Source organism: Hibiscus syriacus, unplaced genomic scaffold (genome assembly GCF_006381635.1).
Source record: "Hibiscus syriacus cultivar Baekdansim isolate YM2019G1 unplaced genomic scaffold, ASM638163v2 tig00116971_pilon, whole genome shotgun sequence".
NCBI classification, from domain to species: domain Eukaryota; kingdom Viridiplantae; phylum Streptophyta; class Magnoliopsida; order Malvales; family Malvaceae; genus Hibiscus; species Hibiscus syriacus.
The window spans coordinates 2,169,600-2,186,664 of record NW_024063495.1 but is presented as its reverse complement, the minus strand read 5'-3'; the positions used below and the strand labels follow the sequence as shown (position 1 = coordinate 2,186,664).

Here is a 17,065-nt window from a genome sequence, read left to right as displayed (position 1 = left end):
TTATAATATGAGGAGCCAAAATACAATTTAACCATTTTATTAATAATTGATGAAAATTATTATAATACATAATTATTTGAACTTTTAAGTTGGTGATACGTCGGATGAGATATGTTTGCGGGATGGGTCAGATCCGGCCCAAAAGAGGTACTTTCTAAGTATTTGGGCCCACCTTATAATTTTAATGGAATAATTTTGGAGCTTGATACCACTGATTTATTATTACTTTTTTAAATTAGATCAAAGACAAATTATATTTAATTAATATATAAATAATTCATAAGAAGCAGAAAACATAACTTTATTATTAACACGTGGAGGTTAATTTTCAAAATAAAAATATCGTAAACTAAAAACTTTAAACTTCTATAATAATTGTTTCTCTTCTCTCTTTTATTTTATTTTACGGGCAACGACATCAGTTTTAGTATTGGCCACCTACCGCTTTTATTCTTTGTTTCTCATTTACTTTCTTATATTGCATATTTATTTTTTCTTTGTCTTTTTAGTTTCTAATAATTCTACATTTATGATATTTTTTCTCTGTTTTATGGTATGTTTCGGTCGTTTGACCTTTTTCGTTTAATTTTTCAAGGCTGAATTAACGTTATATGACTGATCAAGGTGACACTTATTTATTTTCATGTTGCTCTTATAAAACACAGACTAATTCCATAATTTATGCATAGTACAAGACTATTCTACAATTTACGCATAGTATACATACTAATAAAAGAATTTTACCAAACAATTATGTCGCTAAGCAAATATTCATGCTTTTTATGCTCTTTTTCTCGTGAATCAGTTTTCTTTTTGGCATTAAAAAGGTTACCTTCCTTATCTTATCTAAAATAAATTAAATAAAAGTTTAGACAATCAACCAGAGTTGTCTTATGAACCGGATGTAACTGACTTGACAATTTTTTAAATGGTTTTTTACACAAATTAATCCCCTCAATTTGATATTTTTATCAAGCTAACCCTTGAATTTGATGTTTTTCATTGAACATTTAACACGTGTCACCATTTTAGTGATCCACGTCAACATACAATTAAAATTTTACGGACATTAATCTCAAGGATTAACTTATGTGTCTTCTGACAATCATAAGGACCGATAGGATAAAAAAGGGTAAACTATACCGGTGACCATCCAACTATTTCCCCTTTACTTTGACCGTCATTTTTAAATTTTCATCAATAAGGTGATCTGACTATTTAAATGCATTCAATCAAATCCCTTGTCGTTAACAATTAACAGAAGTGTCGATGTGGCTGTTAATAAAATTGGTTAATTATACATTTAGTACTTATTACTTACACATACTATCAAATTGATCATACTTTTAAATTAATTCAATATATTTAATCCTCCAATCATGTGACGACATGTGTCAAAAGTGACATTATCATGACACGTGTCACAACATGATTGGATATTTTTTAAATTATTTGTAATATTTTAACTAAATAATATTTGGATAAATTTTTTAAATTTTTTTTAATATTTTAACTTAATAATATTTCCAGCAATAAGGTGGTGACACGTGTCACCGCCTGTTTAAAGGGAAAATGAAACAAAGGCATTTTTTAGGCGCTGGGAAGGATCGAACCTAAGATCTCATGCAATGCAAGCAACGGCTCAACATTCGGAGAAAATCCAATATTCATTTTTTGAATTCATATTGTTTTATATATTATGTTTGATAGTACAGCAGAAAAATGAAATTAAAAAAGTTATTGTTTGGATTCGAACATGAAATTTTAATTTCAACATTCGAATTTCATAATAAACACTGTATAATATACTACATTCGTCACTCAATCCAACACCAATGGATACTTTAGTCGTGTGAACTTCGTCTTTGATTTGATTATGCATGTAACAAGTTGACCTAATCACCAAAATCTTCTCCATCACACTTCCAAAATCAAATAAAAACTAGTTAATAATAAAAATTTAATGTTTAAGTCCTCTTCCTGTTTCATTATCTGTAAATCTTGTATGAGATATGCTTAGAAGCACCCTAATCTAGACTTGTTTGACTTATGTTTATAATAGTCAATTATGCTTATTTCTAAATTAGTATTATTATGGATGGTAACAAAGTGGGTTGGATAGAGCTTTTGATTAATCTGATTCTAGAAATATATTTTCTCCATTTTAATATGTCCCGAGCCATGTTTAATGAGGTCCTATCTGACCTGAAATTTAACCTAAGTTTTAGAGTAAAATCCCATGTCCAATTCTACCCGATACAAATATATATTATTCTTTTTATTTGACAAAATAGAAAACTAATCAAACAAATTATAGAAATAGATATTATAGTAATTATTTCTAAACTTATGGAAAAATACTATTACTTCGTGTCGGGTCGGATTAGGATAAGATTTTTGCCTTGAATCTGACCTTATCTGAATTTATTTATTTTAAATAACTCTACCATATTGATTCAGATCAATACCCGTCAATTCAGATCAAATTATCATCCCTAAGTATGATTGTAATTATAGTACTTAAAAAAAATTCTTGTTGGAATAAAAGGAGGGGAGCTAAATTTCAATGTTTCAAAGAGACTACTTTTGGTTTGATGAAAACTATAGTGACGTTAGACAACGCCGTCAGTTGACTAACCAGCCATCGAAAGAATATATATTATATATATATATATATATATTATATATATATATATATATATATATAAAGAAAACAGAGAAAAGTCAAGAAACACGTGTAAAGATCCTGGTGGTGGATTCAATTGCAGGGGTTTCGAGCTGTACACTCTCCACTTCTATATAACTCCCCTTGCTTCCTTCTTTGCATATTCCATTTCTTAGAAGAAGAGAAGAAGAGAGAGAGAGATATATAGCTTCGTATTTTCAGGTGATATATATATTAAGATAGAAGCTATGCCGGCGGGTGATACCGGCGGGGGTGGAGTTCGAAGCTAAGATCACTCGGATCGTCATCATTTCTTGTATGAACATTTAGGCTCAAGGGGGCTATTATGCAATTAGACCATCAATTTCTTTCTAAATAGTGAGATGATATAAACTAATATCTATTCATAATATTTCTCAATTATGACAAGTACACACCTTATAGACGTAGCTACTCGAATAACAATATCATTTAATCAGTGAGACAATATCTTATTATAACTATTAACAATACACACCGTACAAACATAACCATATGCCGCTCAATGATTTCACCATTCAAATAATTAATCCAACAAAAAGAATATTAAAAAATTATTTCATTGTCACTCGTCAAAAACATGGAAATGAGTAATTTTTTTATTGTAAAATAAATGAATTAATTTGTTTTGATGCAGGTGGCGTTGCGTCCATGCCCGACTTCCTGAAAAAATTCTTCCCGGTGGTTTATCATAGAACTAGAAACCCTGGAACCGAAGGGAATTACTGCAAATACGACAACCAAGGCCTGCAGCTGTTCACTTCGTCGCTTTATTTGGCCGGTTTAACGGCCACCTGCGGGTAGGCTTCGCCAATCAGGTAACGTCGATAAGCATTGTATTCGACACACTAGTTCATGGAGGCTAATTACATATTAGTCCTTGAAAACACTATTTGATTAATTAATTAATTAATTACCTTTTTCAAAGCTGTTGGTCATCAATTAGAGTTCCCTTTCAAAGCTACTAATTTCAGTTGTGTATGGTAATAAGACTACTTAAATAGTCCCTTTAGCACCCACATCACCTAACTCGTTACATTTCCACAAACTTTAGTGCTAAAAATTCTAACATTTGATTTGATTGATTGATTTAATTTACCAATTCTTATAGTTTAAATATATTCTTTAAGCATTAGTCACAATCCAAATCCCTGTCTTTTTCACTACTTTCCAAATTTTAAAAATTATACTCTTAGGTTTGACATTTTATTCGTGCGATGGTGGATTTGTGTGACACTCTTTTACTTTCCATTGGTTTAATTTCATATAAAAAAAACCATCTAATACATAGATTACGAAAACTTATTTTAAAATATTCTATCTAACCTTACGAAAAAACGAGTTTAAAATATATAACTTAATATTAACCTTAAATTTTGAAATAAAGTTTGCACCTTAAACTTAATAAACATGCTAAGTTTGACTTATCGAGTATTAACGATTCTCTCTTTATAATTTATGTGGAGAGTCGCGGTCGGTAGATGAATGACCATTGTGTTTGGAAGAGAAAAAAATGGATGATCATGATGAAAAAAAGAGAGCCGGGCGATTATGGGCATTTCATCTACTTTCTAATCTCGATTGGTGATATTTATAGTAATTTTTAATGTGTGTGTCAACAGTAAGATTATCATGGTTTCTTATAGGTCGACAAACTAAATAAACCTAGTCATATTTTTGTCTGTCAGAGATCTTATCTATGCATTATAGTTGATTAAAACTCTATATTTAGGGGATATAATCTAGTTAGAAACTTTGCTAGATGGAGAGATTTTCAGAAAGCATCTCATTGATATAACAAAACCCTAAATTCAAAAGTCATATTGACCCTTCATATTTGGTCAATTCCACATAGAACATGTAGTATTAAAATAAATAAAGTAATACTAACAACTAGTTGGTTTAGTGGGATGAAAACTAGATCTCTTATGTAAAGTTAAGAGTTTGTATCATTATATTTGCGAATGAAATAAACTGAGTTGGGATGATACCTGTGGTTATACCAAAAAAATAAATAAAGTTATGTTAAACTTTTAATTTACATTATAATTTTCTTTAAATTAAATCACTTATTTGGTTATTTATGAAATACAGGCAGTGCCATTGTTCCTGTCTGAGATAGCACCTACAAGGATTCGTGGAGGGTTAAACATATTGTTCCAACTTAACGTCACTATTGGAATTTTCTTTGCTAATCTTGTCATCTACGGCACTGCCAAGTAAATCTCTTGTTTTTTTTCCCCTTCTCTTTTACTCTTTAATTACATGTTTAATGTTTAATTAACAGTTAATTAATCGCCACTAACATGCTTGTAGTGTGAATAATTCTTTCATTTCTATTGGTCTCACAATCATTCATTGCTTTGCTTTGCAACGACAGAATCAAAGGTGGATGGGGTTGGCGACTATCATTAGGTTTGGCCGGCATCCCGGCACTTCTCCTAACCGTCGGGGCCCTCTTGGTTGTTGATAGTCCCAACAGTCTCATCGAGCGCGGTCGACTTGAACAAGGAAAGGCTGTGCTCCGGAAGATAAGTGGCACCGATAACATTGAGCCCGATGTCATGGTGACAGGAGAAATGGAGAAGAGATTTGGGGGAGAAATGGAATTAGGGTTCAGAGAATTGGGAACTCAGAGGCTAGGGATTTGGGAGAAAGAGGGATCGATTGATTTACCTGATGGGAATGTAATTCTGGAACAGGCTAAAGGAGATAACAAAGCTAATGGGAACGTGGAATTGGAGTGGGCCAAAGGAGAGACCAAAGCAATTGAAGACTCTTGAGTGATGGCAGCCCAATCGTGAGCCCAAGAAGTAATCTGTTGAAGGAATCTAGCAGCAAGAAAACAATTAGACTACATGACAAAAGCACTGACAGCTGTAAACAAATAATTGGATGTTGTTACTAAATATATGCAACAGAATTGTAATTGAGAAATTATGCTGAGATTTCAATGCAATTCTTCTTCTTCATACTTTCTTTATTTTTCTGAAATCCCCAATTCTATTATTTTCTATCTTGAATTGTGACAATTGGTAATCAGAGCTACGTTAATTGATCCAAAATTCAATTTTTTTTTTTTTGGAATGCCTAAGAAAAATACAAAAATGGCTGAAACAAATCCGATCGAAGCAACTGAAACTGTACCTGCAGAGCAGCAAGAGGAAGTGCCGAGATGGTGGGTTGTTCAACGTGAGAAGAAATGGGAGGAACGTCTAGCTACCCTGGAAGCTCAGTCCACAGAAAATACTGGGTATCTTCAGAAGATTATTCAGCTGATTACAAAAAGTGCAGAGGAAGGTGATCACCTAACTCCAGCAACCAGTAAGAAAGGAGCTGACATTCCTGCACCAAAACTGGAAGGTAAGACACCTTGTGAGGTTACTGTAATTAATGAGCATGAAAGATATTCTTTTAAACCTGGAGAACCAGGTATTTTACAATCTAAACCTGGTGATAAACAATCTGATCCTATTCTTCTAACTGTTCCATCTTTGAGACTGGTTAGTAATGGAGATGACTCAGGGGAGAATTCTAGTGCTATTCCTGCTACTGTTAATGCTTCTGTTTCATTTTTTAGACCTAGAATTGAACTTCAGTTCTTTGATGGTTCAAATCCTAGGGGTTGGTTGCAAAAATGTCAGAAATATTTCAGAATATTTGCTATTCCTGAATCTCAGCAGATTGAAATAGCTTCTATGTATTTGACTGGAAAGGCTGAAACGTGGTTTAATGGGTATCTAATGCACAAACATAAGGTTACTTGGCATGAGTTTGCAGCTGATTTGTGTCACAGATTTAACAGCAGTACGTATATTGATGTGGTGGATGAGTTCAACAAATTAACTCAACGAGGTACTGTGGAGGAGTATCAGGAACGTTTTGATGAATTAATGTCTTTTATTATACAGCAGAATCCTCATCTGGGGGAAGAGTATTTCATTTCTAGCTTTATTAGCGGCTTAAAGGATGAATTGAAGCACAGAGTTCGAGCACATGAACCAAAATCCTTGGCTGCTACATTTAAACAAGCTAAACTTCATGAAATTGCTGGTGAAATTGAAAGTAAAAAATTTCGACTTCCTGTTCGAAATTTCTACAATTCAAGTCAAACTTCTACAGTGAAGAATTTGTCTACTACGATTTTTCCTAAGCCTAGTCCTCCAATTACCAACACTAAGCAGAGTATTTAGACTATCGAAGATAATAATCTTTGTTTTAAATGTGGAGACAAGTTTGCTCCGGGACATCAATGTAAACAGAAGCAGCTAAATTGTATGAATGAAGGTGAATTTGTTGAAGACATTGAAGAGGAGAATATTCAAGAAACCGAATTACCAGAATCTGTTGCTCAGATTGCAGGAGCAAAAGATTTTGAAATTTCTATGAATGCTTTAAATGGACAGGCTAGTTTTTCAACTTTGAGAATTCAAGGGACTGTGAAAGGGAGACCCTTAAATATTTTGATTGACAGTGGTAGTACAAATAGTTTTGTAACTGCTGGTTGGGCTAAGGAAGGAGCAGAGGTTATTTCTACTAGACCTCTTTCAATCACTGTAGCAAATGGAGAGAAACTTTACAGCACACTCACTAGTAAACAACTCCAATGGAAAATGCAAGGACATCTTTTTGAACTGATTTCAGAGTCTTGCAACTGGGAGGGAGTGATATGGTGCTAGGGGTTGATTGGATGCAAAAGTACAGTCCCATTTTGATGGATTTTAATGAATTGACATTGGCATTCCAAAAAGATGGACAACAAATTCTTTTACAAGGAGAAAAAAAGATGCCAACTATTAAATTACTTTCTGAGAATAAGTTACAGAAATGGTTGCTAAAGATGTTGCTTTTGCTGGTGAATTTATTTGATGATAACAGAAGAAGATCAGTTTTCATTTCAGCAGATTTACAATCAATTTTACAACAGTATGCAGATATATTTGCTGAACCTGATGGTATGCCGCCTCAAAGAGGTCAAGGCCATGCAATTATACTTAAGGAGGGAGCTCAATCTGTCAATCTACGCCCATACAGATTTCCTCACCATCAAAAAACAGAAGTTGAGAGACAGATTAAGGAGATGTTAGCCTCTTCCATTATACAAACAAGTAAGAGTTGTGATTATAGGCAATTGAATTCTATGGTTAAAAAATTTCCTATACCAGTGGTAGAAGATCTTTTGGATGAATTGGCTGGATCTAAGATTTTTCTAAATTGATCTTAGATCAGGATATGGCAGATTCGATAAGACCTGATGATATTGAGAAGACAACTTTTAGAACTCATCATGGCCACTTGAGTTCAAAGTCATTTGGTCTAACAAATGCACCAGCAACTTTTCAAACATTGATGAATGAAGTTTTGGACCATATTTGAGGAATTTGTCTTAGTTTTTTTTGATGATATTCTCATATACATAAATCTATGGCAGAACACAAGACACATTTAAAAATTGTATTAGAGACTTTGAGGAAGCACCAGTTGTTTGCTAAACGAAGTAAGTGTTTTTTTTGGGCAAACACAGGTGGAAATTTGGGTTATGTAATTTCAGCTCGAGGTGTTGCTACTGATTTTTCCAAGATAGAAGCTATGACGACTTGGAAGTTGCCTACAAATTTGAAGTCTCTCAGGGGATTTTTGGTCTTACAGGCTATTACAGGAAATTTATACGCAATTATGGTATGATTAGTAGGCCATTGATGATGCTTAAACAGAATAATTTCACTTGGACACCTGAATCTAGGACAGCTTTTGAGACACTTAAAGCAGCCATGTCTCAGGCTCCTGTTCTTGCTTTGCCTGATTTTACTAAACCATTCTGTTTGGAAACAGATGCGAGTTCTATTGGATTGGAGCTGTTTTATCTCAAGAGGGACGTCCTATTATTTAAGTAAGGCCTTAAGTCCTAGACATTCTGATTTGTCTGTCTATGAAAGGGAATACTTAGCTATTCTTATGGCAGTAACTAAATGGAGACATTACTTTGAAGGAATTCCATTTGTCATCAAAACAGATCATGAAGCACTTAAACATATTTTGGACCAAAGACTCTACTTCTATCCAAAAGAAAGGACTTACAAAACTTTTGGGTTAGACATAAAATTCTTTACAGAAAAGGGAGAAGTAATTTGGCTGCAGATGCTTTATCTAGAAAAAATGAAGCTGAATTACAGAAGATGACTGTAACAGCTATTATTCCACAGTGGGTTCAAGATCTTGAAAAGAGCTATACAGAAGATAGCTTTGCAAAGGCAAAAATTACAGAATTGAGTATCTGTACAGATGCTAACAGTCATGGACTTTTACTCAGGGAGTTCTGAGATTTAACAAGAAAGTTTTGTGGGTGAAACTGGAGGATTGTACAACAAATCTTGACCCTTTTACATGCATCCCTTTGGGAGGACATCAGGAATTCAAGCTACTGTCTATAGAGTTCAGCTTTATTTTATTGGCCAAATTAAAAAAACAGATCACAGATTTTATTGCTCAGTGTGAGGTCTGCCAAATGACTAAAATTGATCATTCTCACAAAGCTGTCTCCTACAACCACTACCAATTCCACACCAGGTTGGGATATGATTCTATGGATTTCATTGAAGGTTTGCCACCTTCCAAGAAATTCACTTGCATTTGGGTAATTGTTGACAGGTTTACTAAATATGGTCATTTCATTCCTTTAAAACATCCTTACACAGCTGATTTGGCAAAGCTTTATTTAGCTCGATTTATAAATTACTGGCCATCCTAAGTCTATTGTGTCAGATAGAGACAAGTTATTTACAAGTGTTTTGGAAGGAATTTAAAACAAGTTGGCACAGAAACTCACTTCAGCACTGCCTATCATCCAGAAACGGATGGCCAAACTGAAAGAGTAATCAGTGTGTTGAGCAGTACTTGAGGATGTTTGTTTTATTAAACCTACTATGGGTTGATTGGTTACCACAGGCAGAATGGTGGTATAACACCAACTATCACACTGCCTTAGGAGTAACTCCATTTGAAGCAATGTATGGTTATAAACCTCAAGTTTTATCTTGGGGTGGCCAGTCAATGGTGCAGACAGTACAGGAGTTATTAGAGCACGAGATGTCATGAACAAATTTTGCAGGAACAACTACAGAAGGCTCAATCAAGAATGAAAGCATATGCAGACAGGAGCATACAATAAGGAATTTATGGTGGGGGATAGTGTTTACCTTAAACTCCAACCGTATCAGCAGACTCGTTAGCAATTCGTAAAAATCTTAAATTGGCTGCTCGCTTTTTTGGTCCCTACACAGTGATTGAACGAGTGGGGTTAGTGGCATACAAATTAAAATTACCTGATCATTCGAAAATCCATCCTGTTTTCCATGTTAGTCTCTTAAAGAAAAAGATTGGTGACCAGTAGATTATCTCGTTGGATCCTCCGGAAATTGATGTTGACGGCCAGTTAAAGGTATATCCGGCTGCTGCTTTGGCCAAACGAATTGTGAAGCGCAATAATCAGGATGTTACCCAATTCTTGATTCACTGGACAAACTTGGGAAAGGATGATGCTATATGGGAAGACTATACTGTTTTGCGAACACAGTTTCCACGTTTGATCCTTAGGTCAAGGATCGTCTGAAGGGGGGTATTGTCATGGTGAGGAGAAGGAGAAGAGATTTAGGGAGAAATGGAATTAGGGTTCAGAGAATTGGGAACTCAGAGGCTAGGGATTTGGGAGAAAGAGGGGATTGATTTACCTGATGGAATGTAATTCTGGAACAGGCTAAAGGAGATAACAAAGCTAATGAGAACGTGGAATTGTGGGCCAAAGGAGAGACCAAAGCAATTGAAGACTCTTGAGTGATGGCAGCCCAACCGTGAGCCCAAGAAGTAATTGTTGAAGGAATATAGCAGCAAGAAAACAGTTAGACTACATGACAAAGCACTGACAGCTGTAACAAATAATTGGATGTTGTTACTAAATATATGCAACATAATTGTAATGAGAAATTATGCTGAGATTTCAATGCAATTCTTCTTCTTCATACTTTCTTCATTTTTCTGAAATCCCCAATTCTATCATTTTCTATCTTGAATTGTGACACCCGAGTTCTTGGAGCTTGTCGAGGCGAGTCGTCTAGCTAAACAAGTGAAACACCTTTCAAAAATCTCCTTCAACGTAGGAACCGGCCCCAACTCGTCTCGCAATCGCCTTGCAGGTAAACATATGGATAATGATATTCGAGTCGTGTTGGGTCGAAAAAAATTATTCTTTTTATGATGTGTCTACATGGAACAGATCTTCCAACAATGTACCGGTATCAATGCAATCATGTTTATGCCCCGTCTTGTTCAACACATTGGGATTCGGCAATGATGCTGCACTTTACTCTGCTGTTATTACCGGTGTTGTCAATGTGCTGTCAACAGTCGTATCGATTTACTCGGTCGACAAAGTGGGCCGTCGCATGCTACTACTCGAAGCCGGTACAAATGTTTTCTCCCAAGTAATCATAGCGATTATTCTCGGACTCAAGGTCAAGGATCATTCCGACGATCTCCACAAAGGTTTCGCGATATTCGTAGTTGTTGTGGTGTGTATGTTCGTGTCGGCCTTTGCGTGGTCTTGGGGTCCTCTCGGTTGGCTGATCCCTAGTGAAACGTTTCCACTCGAGACCCGATCGGCGGGGCAGAGTGTGACGGTTTGTGTCAACTTGCTCTTCACCTTCATCATAGCTCAGGCTTTCCTATGAATGCTTTGCCATTTCAAGTATGGAATCTTCTTGTTCTTCTCCGGATGGGTCCTGGTCATGTCGGTCTTTACGTTGTTCTTAATCCCGGAGACTAAGAACATCCCGATCGAGGAGATGACGGAGAGAGTGGGAAGCAGCACTGGTTTTGGAAGAGGTTCATGGATGATGAATATGATGGAGAAGAGGTCACCAAGGGTGATTTTGCAAAGAAAAATGGGCATTCTAATGCTTTTGACCCAACTTCACAGTTGTAAGTTTGAGATGATGTAATTAATGTCATTTTATACTTTTTGACATTATAATTAATTTCTCTCATCTATCTATGATTTTATCTTATATAATTTTTCATATAAATTAATGTCTTAATTTGATAAAAAATAATTATTTTTGAATAACTTAATCATTAGGTCATTAAAAAAGGGTAAAGTACACAAATGATCTTTTGACTATAGGATCATCCGACTATTCAAAGTTATAAAATGATCATCCGACTATTCATATGTTCCAAACTCGTCATTTTTCTTTAAAAATTAACGACAATTCGAGTTGTATGTTAACACGTTGACTGAGACATGTTAAAATTTAATCCCATAATCTATAATGACTGTCATATCTTAGTAACATGTTAATGTCCAGCATAGACGACCGTCAAATTTTTGTTGAAAAATGATCAGTTTTGAACATATGAATAGCTAGGTGACCATTTTGTAATTTTTCATAGTTGAGGGACTCACCAAAGCAACGTCAAATAATTAGAAAACTATTTTATAACTTTTAATAGTCTAAAAACTCAACAAAATAACGCCCTAGTCAGGGATCAATTTGTGTAATTTACACTTAAAAATAAGAGAGAAATAAAAAGGGATGCGATCTTAATCTGAAAAACTCCATTGCTGCATGCAATCACACGACAGTCGACACATGCCTTTTCCTTGTACTTTGCTGAGTTTGCTCACATTCATGGATTAAAAAAATGTCAATTAATGTTTTACATCAATAAGTAATCAATAATATTTTTTTATCTTAATTCAATAAAAAATGATTAAATTAAAAATATTAAACTATTCCATATTAAAAATAATAGTATTAGAAGAGATGACACTAAGCTATAAATATGAATAATAAAATATATTAAAATTTAATTTACAAATAACGGTAAATAAATAATAGTAAACAATGAGAAAAAAATATAAGAATATATATATAAGTGAAAAAAATTTAAACAGATAAAATTTTCAGATATAGAAAAAAGAATTTTATTATAGCGGATGTAAATTGAAGTATTAAAAAAAATTTAAGAGAATATCTCAAATTCTAAAATTCTAATTGCATACATATAACTATAGATACACAGTAATCTAACTGAATAAAACTATATCATATCACAGTAACTTTGATCCCACACCTGTACGAACCAACTTATCTCAGTGATTAAATGAATAATTGTCGTTCCTAGAAATCACGGGTTTAAGAGCTAGCAATTACAAAAGTGATCGAGAGTACTTACATCAAACACTATTTTATAATCTCACCTTTAGCTTAATAAAAAAAATGCTCCCATACCCCTATCAAAATCGATGATAGATTACTACCTTAGATTCAACACAATTTATATCGTAAATTTTATAATTAATAAGTACATATTATATTAATGACTTCTTAATAATTTTATTATCTAATTGTAAGAAATATTTTTTAAATTTAAATATTATAAGATAATATTTATTAATACTTTATTAATTATTAACAATTTATATATATAATTATCGAGTTTAAATCTTTAATAAATAATAATTAAATATACCTAAGCCCTATAACTTTTTCCATGACCATGTGATCCCTAAGTCAAGATCCCGCCCTATTCATATGGACCACTTCAACTCAGACCAAAACAACAAGCCTTTTAAAATATCACATCCTTACCTCCTTACCTTATTAAACTATGATTTTGTAATGATTTGCCTTATAAAACTAAAATTTTATTTTAAAATTATGGTAAATTACATATTTGTATCCCACTATACTTTTGTTCTACTTTAGTCACCTAATTATTTTTATTTCAAAATTATATCTAACGTTTAGTTTTGGTTTCATTTTAGTTACCACATTAAAAAAATATGATAATGCTAATGTGTTACCATAAGATAATTTCATATCGTCATTGAAAAATACCATGTCAACAGTTCTGTTAATTTTCAATGGTAAATGATCAAAATGAAACCAAAACTAAACGTTAGATGTAATTTAAAAAAATAATAGTTAAGCGAGAGAAACGGAATAAAATAATAATTGGAGTACTAGTCGTAGTTACACTAAAACTAAAAAGCTGGCGCGTAAAACTCATATTCCACAAGTCGCGTGAAGTCAAACACAACCCAAAGAGGCAAAGATCCAAACTCTTTCCGTCTTCTTCCCTGACTCATCATGTAAAGGAAAAAACACAAAAACTCAGTTCTAATCATCTCTCCTTCATTTGCCTCTCCTCTCTCAAACAACCATGACTTGCCATTTCCATGATGCCGTTATCAGTGATTCAACGTTAATGATTATATAATACATGGATGGATCGAGGGGAGTGATACAATTATTTGTTGAAAATTTAAATTATATATATTTTAAATTTTATATATTTTTTATAAAAGTTTTTATTTTTCAGAAATTTTAAAAGTTAAAATCCTACGTACGTCTATGTGTATACACACACACACACACAAAGCTAAGCTAAGCTAAGCTAAGCTAAGCTAAGGCTTTGAAAGACAATGGTGGGGAAGAGAAGGGAGAAAGTAGGTTCAAGATCCCAAACGCTACCCTCATCTCCTTCCCGCTCTTTCTCTTCATCTTCCTCCTCCGATTTTGAGTTCACCATCTCACTCTCCCACGCGCCGCTACCTCCTCTTCTCTTTGCCCTGCCGATGACCTCTTTTACAAAGGCCAGCTCTTGCCTCTCCACCTCTCCCCTCGTCTCTCCATGGTCCGTACCCTCCTCTTATCTTCCTCTTCCACCTCCTCCTCCACCGTCACCACCTCTCGCGACTCCACCGCCAGCTCCCCAACGACTCCCACTCGTCTTTCGCCAGAAACCTCCTCTTGCTCGCCGCCGATAACTGCGGCTCCTCGAGGCCCAGCTCTGTTTCCGAAGACAACGGGAACCAAATATTTTGACTCATCATCATCAACAGCAACAACAAATCAAGAAAACAAGTATTTTCTTTGTCGAGATTCTCTTCCATGTCACAAAGAATAACAACATAAGCATGAGCAGGTAACCATGGCGGCGGCACTTCTTCATCGTTAAAAAGATGAGCATAACAGCGAAACGAGTTATAAGCAAGTACTTGAATAAAGTGAAGCCATGTACGAGAAACTATCACAAACAGTTGAACCGGTTTCAGCTTTGTCGTCATCAACATCGATTCCAGATTCATTCTCAATCAAACCAATGAGATCTGTCAAAGAAAGCAACAATGGGGGATTTTCTCACTCTTTCTCGGGAAACTTGAGGTACCCAAGAAGGAGAAGCTGCATTTCGAGCTGCCCATCGTCGATACGTTCCTCGCCGAGCCACTCGGAGTGCTCTCTCGAAAGGGTTGCGATGAATACGGACGTCGGTGGTGGCATTCAGTGTCCGAATCAGTCGTCGATGGAAGAATTGCAGAGTGCTATTCAAGGTGCCATTGCTCATTGCAAGAATTCTTTGCTTCATAGCAAAACTACTGTAATAAGTACGAAATTTGACTGTAAAATCTATTCTTCGATCAATTTTCCCCATATTTACAGCATCTCATTAATTAGAATAGAGGAAGTAAATTTATAACCAATTTAAAAAATAATAATTTAATTGACTCAATTTACATATTTGATTTGATTTTAAAAAATAAAATAAAATTTAATGATAAATACGAATCATCACTTTAATTCATTGTATTTATTTCTAAATTCCTTGTACTTCTAATTTTTCTTACATTTTAGTATTATTTTGATTAATTTGAATTATATATTCCTTTGTCATTACAGAATATAAATGTAACTTCAATTCATATTTTTAATAAACTTTATTCTTTTACAATTTAATATCTTGTATTTTCATTTTATTCAATGTAGTTTTTATTGTATTTTTTATAAATCTTTATTTCATTCTTCTTTAACTCTTTTATATCTCATTTATGGGCGAATACATGATTTTATGTTCGGAACGAACTTTTAAAATTTTAAGAGATATGAACTTATAAAATTATAGATGACGAAAATATAATATCAATAGAAAATACCAAAAAATTAAAAATATAATAATTTAAAATTTTCAGGAGCGACTACCCCCAACCCCCTTGATCTATCACTAAATTCGTATAAATACTTATTCCTAAAATATATTCTTTAAAAATAAAATTATAGATATATTTTATAATTTTAAACACTTTTGATTATTAAATAATAGTATAATCTAAAAGGAACATGAAAAATAGATATTACTCTTATATATTAGAGAACCTTGTTAAATTAACCATTATTCATAGTAATATTATAAATATCTATAATTTTATTTAAACAAAATTTAAAACTTGACTCAAATAAGATTTTATAAACTTGAATCAACTAAAAAATTAAATAAAGTTTAGACCCTAAAATAAGACTCGCTCAGCTAGTTCGAGATTTTTGGCTCGATTCGATTTAATTGAATATTCACCCCTAATCGATAATAAACTTATAAAAATATAAAATTTAAAAAGGTATAGGATAAAAATTTAAAAATTTTATGGGTATAATCCCTCTAACACCTCTTAATCCATCCCGAGAAATGGCATGTTATTATTTAATGTTTAGGTAGGTTGGTTTGGTGAGAGAGACATGTGATGTGAAGAATCTAAGATTCGGCCTCCGATGTGAGTATGAGTACAATTAAGTTTCAAACTTTGGAATTGTCAAATTAATGTATTTTTTTATAAGTTGATGCTCCAATTTTATAATTAATTCTGTCGGTGAACGACTTTCACTCCACTAATCCAATTATTATTTAAAATTTGTTGAAGTTAGTATCTTTATAAATTTTGTCAAAAAGAATATTTATTTAAAAAACTCTTAATATATATATATATATATATTATATATATATTATGATGTTCGACTCAAAATCTCAAAGATCACAACAATCTTTTAATCATTAAAATCGCTTGAATTTTACTTTGTTTCCATAGGAAAGATTAACCAATGTTTCAGTGGGACTTGATGTAGGGGATCTCTACCAACTGATCGAAAAGGCGACAACTAATAACTTGTCTGGCTCAATTGGCAAAGCAAGGGTTCTTGGGATTACGAGCTGGTCTCATGTTCTAAGTTCGAACTGCGCTGGTTGGAAATCCTGGAAAAAAGCGGGAGATAGAGTGGTGGGTTCTTTGAATCCTTTCGGAGGTTTCTTTTATAGGGTCGGATTCTTTAACCTAATCTTGAGAGGTCCAACGTTATCAAAACAAAAAAAACCTTGTGCTCACAAATCACAGCGTTAGGTACATGTGTTGGTTCTCTTTCGGCAGCATGACCCATGGGCCTCATTTCACTGTATCGTTGGATTTGGATTAGTAGGGTTATTTTGTTCCCACAATAATGGATTTTTATTCTATCTTATAATTCGGATTATATGAAA

The 17,065-nt window shown here is 33.7% G+C and overlaps 2 pseudogenes; both read left to right on the top strand.

The window, feature by feature from the left end:
- The first annotated feature begins 2,913 nt into the window (after positions 1-2,913).
- LOC120192116 lies at positions 2,914-11,685 on the top strand (annotated as a pseudogene).
- A 2,501-nt stretch (positions 11,686-14,186) lies between these two features.
- LOC120192115 lies at positions 14,187-15,241 on the top strand (annotated as a pseudogene).
- Positions 15,242-17,065: the final 1,824 nt, after the last annotated feature.